The sequence below is a fragment of the Triticum urartu genome, chromosome 2, assembly GCF_003073215.2.
Source record: "Triticum urartu cultivar G1812 chromosome 2, Tu2.1, whole genome shotgun sequence".
In the NCBI taxonomy this organism is placed as follows: domain Eukaryota; kingdom Viridiplantae; phylum Streptophyta; class Magnoliopsida; order Poales; family Poaceae; genus Triticum; species Triticum urartu.
This window is the reverse complement of record NC_053023.1, coordinates 104802268-104807685: the sequence shown is the minus strand read 5'-3', so window position 1 is coordinate 104807685 and position 5418 is coordinate 104802268.

The following is a 5418-nucleotide window of genomic DNA, read 5'->3' as shown; positions in this document are numbered from 1 at the left end:
GCATGATATATTGAATGATTGTTGGTGTTTCATCCACAAACCTTGATTATAATCCTAACATGGTTAATTATAGTTTGGCATTTACCAAAGAGAACAATTAAACAATTTTTTTTTGGGAAAAACAAATATATAGATGAACCGGTTCTCTATTTTTCACGAGACCACAAAACTGAATTCAGGTAGATTTAGGTGTAGCATACAAGAAGGGAGGTTGGAGAAGATATCACCACGACGTTGCCCACTCCTCGCCTCCGCCGATTGCCGTGCCTCTCTCCTCGGTGTCACCTACCTGTTCACGGGCAACCACCATGGCCTAGCCACCCTCCGTGGCGCTAAAGAAAAGATAATTATGAAATTGAGATGAGTTCATGGCATCCCACCAGGCGTCGATTGAGGGAGAAACGACCGTCTAAGAAAACACCAACGGCTCTCCCACCCAAGTCAGAACTAGGTTGCAGACTGCTAAAGTGAACGGATAGGTCTTGCATAGGCAGATCTATGCACGATGAGCTCCGAAATGTGGCCTGGATCCGTGTTGTGGCCAAGATGAATACACTGGACCAGCTCCGAGAATTCATTGAGTTGGCTTCTACCATTACCTCAACCTCCCTCGACCCTCTCACTCCGGACGCCATCTCTTGGAACTGGAACCCCAAGGGAGAATATTCGGCTAGCTCGGCCTATCGGGCGCAATTCCTCGGCTCTTACTAGAGGTTCTCAAGCAACAAAGTCTGGAAGGCGCATGCGGCGCCAAAGTGAAAGCTTTTCTCATGTCTGGTCCTCCACAACAGGATCCTAACGTTTGACCGACTCGCCAAGTGCTTGGTGGGCTCGGTATCGCAAACCTGGAATGCTTTGGGAGGGCCCTTAGACTTCGTTGGATATGGCTACAAATAAACGACCCAGAGCGGCCATGGGTCGGACCCCAACTACCTTATGATGCTTCCATTTTCGCCCTGTTTAGAGCCTCCACTATTGGAAATATGCCCTAGAGGCAATAATAAAATGGTTATTATTATGTTTCCTTGTTCATGATAATTCTCTATTATCATTGCTATAATTGTATTAACCGGAAACCGTAATACATGTGTGAACACATATACCACAACATGTCCCTAGTGAGCCTCTATTTGACTAGCTCATTGATCAATAGATGGTTATGGTTTCCTGACCATGGACATTGGATGTCATTAGGAGAATGATGTGATGGACAAGACCCAATCTTAAGCATAGCACAATATCGTGTAGTTCGTTTGCTAGAGCTTTTCTAATGTCAAGTATCATATCCTCAGACCATGAGATTGTGCAACTCCCGGATACCGTAGGAATGCTTTGGGTGTATCAAACGTCACAACGTAACTGGGTGACTATAAAGGTGCACTACAGGTATCTCCGAAAGTATCTGTTGGGTTGGCACGAATCGAGACTGGGATTTGTCACTCCGTATGACGGAGAGGTATCTCTGGGCCCACTCGGTAATGCATCATCATAATGAGCTCAATGTGACTAAGGAGTTAGTCACGGGATCATGTGTTACGGAACAAGTAAAGAGACTTGTCGGTAACGAGATTGAACAAGGTATGGGGATACCGACGATCGAATCTCAGGAAAGTAACATACCGATGGACAAAGGGAATTATATACGGGATTGATTGAATCCCCGACATCGTGGTTCATCCGAAGAGATCACCGTGGAACATGTGAGAGCCAATATGGGTATCCAGATCCCGCTATTGGTTATTGGCCGGAGAGGCATCTCGGTCATGTCTGCGTGGTTCCTGAACCCGTAGGGTCTACACACTTAAGGTTCGATGACGCTAGAATTGTAATGGAAATTGTATGTGGTTACCGAAAGTTGTTCGGAGTCTCGAATGAGATCCCAGACGTTACGAGGAGTTCCAGAATGGTCTGAAGGTAAAGATTTATATATGGGAAGTCCTATTTTGGCCACCGGAAAATGTTCGGGGTTTTCCAGTATTGTATCGGGAAGGTTGTAGAAGGTTCCGAAGTGGGGCCCACCTGCATGGGGGGACCCACATGAACATGGGTAGTGGGGGCAAGGCCCCACACCCTTGGTAAAGGCGCACCAAGATCCTGTTGGGGAACGTAGTAATTTCAAAAAAATTCCTACACACACGCAAGATCATGGTGATGCATAGCAACGAGAGGGGAGAGTGTGATCTACGTACCCTTGTAGATCGACAACGGAAGCGTTTGGTTGATGTAGTCGTACGTCTCCATGGCCCGACCGATCAAGCACCGAAACTACGGCACCTCCGGGTTCTAGCACACGTTCAGCTCGATGACGATCCCCGAACTCCGATCCAGCAAAGTGTCGGGGAAGAGTTCCGTCAGCACGACGGCGTGGTGACGATCTTGATGCACTACCGTCACAGGGCTTCGCCTAAGCACCGCTACAATATTATCGAGGACTATGGTGGAAGGGGGCACCGCACATGGCTAAGAATATGATCACGTGGATCAACTTGTGTGTCAAGGGGTGCCCCCTGCCCCCGTATATAAAGGATCAAGGGGAGGAGGCCGGCCGGCCACTATGGCGCGCCAAGGAGGAGTCCTCCTCCTAGTAGGAGTAGGACTCCTACTAGGATGGGGAAAGAAGTGGGGAGGGAGAGGGAAAAGGGGGGGCGCCGCCCCCCTCTCCTAGTCCAATTCGGACCAGGGGGGAGCAGGCGCACGGCCCACCTTTGGCTGCCCCTCTCTCTCTCCACTAAGGCCCATATGGCCCATTACTTCTCCGGGGGAGTTCCGGTAACCCTCCGGCTCTCCGGTTTTCTCCGAAATCACCCGGAACACTTCCGGTGTCCGAATATAGCCGTCCAATATATCAATCTTTATGTCTCGACCATTTCGAGACTCCTCTTCATGTCCGTGATCACATCCGGGACTCCGAACTAACTTCGGTACATCAAAACTCATAAACTCATAATATAACTGTCATCGAAACCTTAAGCGTGCGGACCCTATGGGTTCGAGAACAATGTAGACATGACCGAGACACATCTCCGGTCAATAACCAATAGCGGAACCTAGATGCTCATATTGGCTCCTACATATTCTACGAAGATCTTTATCGGTCAGACCGCATAACAACATACATTGTTCCCTTTGTCATCGGTATGTTACTTGCCCGAGATTCGATCGTCGGTATCTCAATACCTAGTTCAATCTCGTTACCGGCAAGTCTCTTTACTCGTTCCGTAATACATCATCTCGCAACTAACTCATTAGTTGCAATGCTTGCAAGGCTTATGTGATGTGCATTACCGAGAGGCCCCAGAGATACCTCTCCGACAATCGGAGTGACAAATCCTAATCTCGAAATACGCCAACCCAACATGTACCTTTGGAGACACCTGTAGAGCACCTTTATAATCACCCATTTACATTGTGACGTTTGGTAGCACACAAAGTGTTCCTCCGGCAAACGGGAGTTGCATAATCTCATAGTCATAGGAACATGTATAGGTCATGAAGAAAGCAATAGCAACATACTAAACGATCGGGTGCTAAGCTAATGGAATGGGTCATGTCAATCAGATCATTCACCTAATGATGTGATCCCATTAATCAAATAACAACTCCTTGTTCATGGTTAGGAAACATAACCATCTTTGATTAACGAGCTAGTCAAGTAGAGGCATACTAGTGACACTTTGTTTGTCTATGTATTCACACATGTATTATGTTTCCGGTTAATACAATTCTAGCATGAATAATAAACATTTATCATGATATAAGGAAATAAATAATAACTTTATTATTGCCTCTAGGGCATATTTCCTTCAGTCTCCCACTTGCACTAGAGTCAATAATCTAGATTACACAGCAATGATTCTAACACCCATGGAGCCTTGGTGCTGATCATGTTTTGCTCGTGGAAGAGGCTTAGTCAACGGGTCTGCAACATTCAGATCCGTATGTATCTTGCAAATCTCTATGTCTCCCACCCGGACTAGATCCCGGATGGAATTGAAGCGTCTCTTGATGTGCTTGGTTCTCTTGTGAAATCTGGATTCCTTTGCCAAGGCAATTGCACCAGTATTGTCACAGAAGATTTTCATTGGACCCGATGCACTAGGTATGACACCTAGATCGGATATGAACTCCTTCATCCAGACTCCTTCATTTGCTGCTTCCGAAGCAGCTATGTACTCCGCTTCACATGTAGATCCCGCTACAACGCTTTGTTTAGAACTGCACCAACTGACAGCTCCACCGTTAATGTAAACACGTATCCGGTTTGCGATTTAGAATCGTCCGGATCAGTGTCAAAGCTTGCATCAACGTAACCTTTTACGATGAGCTCTTTGTCACCTCCATATATGAGAAACATATCCTTAGTCCTTTTCAGGTATTTTAGGATGTTCTTGACTGCTGTCCAGTGATCCACTCCTGGATCACTTTGGTACCTCCCTGCTAGACTTATGGCAAGGCACACATCAGGTCTGGTACACAGCATTGCATACATGATAGAGCCTATGGCTGAAGCATAGGGAACATCTTTCATTTTCTCTCTATCTTCTGCAGTGGTCGGGCATTGAGTCTTACTCAATTTCACACCTTGTAACACAGGCAAGAACCCTTTCTTTGCTTGATCCATTTTGAACTTCTTCAAAACTTTGTCAAGGTATGTGCTTTGTGAAAGTTCAATTAAGCGTCTTGATCTATCTCTATAGATCTTAATGCCTAATATGTAAGCAGCTTCACCGAGGTCTTTCATTGAAAAACTCTTATTCAAGTATCCCTTTATGCTATCCAGAAATTCTATATCATTTCCAATTAGTAATATGTCATCCACATATAATATCAGAAATGCTACAGAGCTCCCACTCACTTTCTTGTAAATACAGGCTTCTCCAAAAGTCTGTATAAAACCAAATGCTTTGATCACACTATCAAAGAGTTTATTCCAACTCCGAGAGGCTTGCACCAGTCCATAAATGGATCGCTGGAGCTTGCACACTTTGTTAGCTCCCTTTGGATCGACAAAACCTTCTGGTTGCATCATATACAACTCTTCTTCCAGAAATCCATTCAGGAATGCAGTTTTGACATCCATCTGCCAAATTTCATAATCATAAAATGCGGCAATTGCTAACATGATTCGGACAGACTTAAGCATTGCTACGGGTGAGAAGGTCTCATCGTAGTCAATCCCTTGAACTTGCCGAAAACCTTTTGCGACAAGTCGATCTTTGTAGACAGTAATATTACCGTTAGCGTCAGTCTTCTTCTTGAAGATCCATTTATTCTCAATTGCTTGCCAATCATCGGGCAAGTCAACCAAAGTCCATACTTTGTTCTCATACATGGATCCCATCTCAGATTTCATGGCTTCAAGCCATATTGCAAAATCTGGGCTCACCATCGCTTCTTCATAGTTCGTAGGTTCATCAT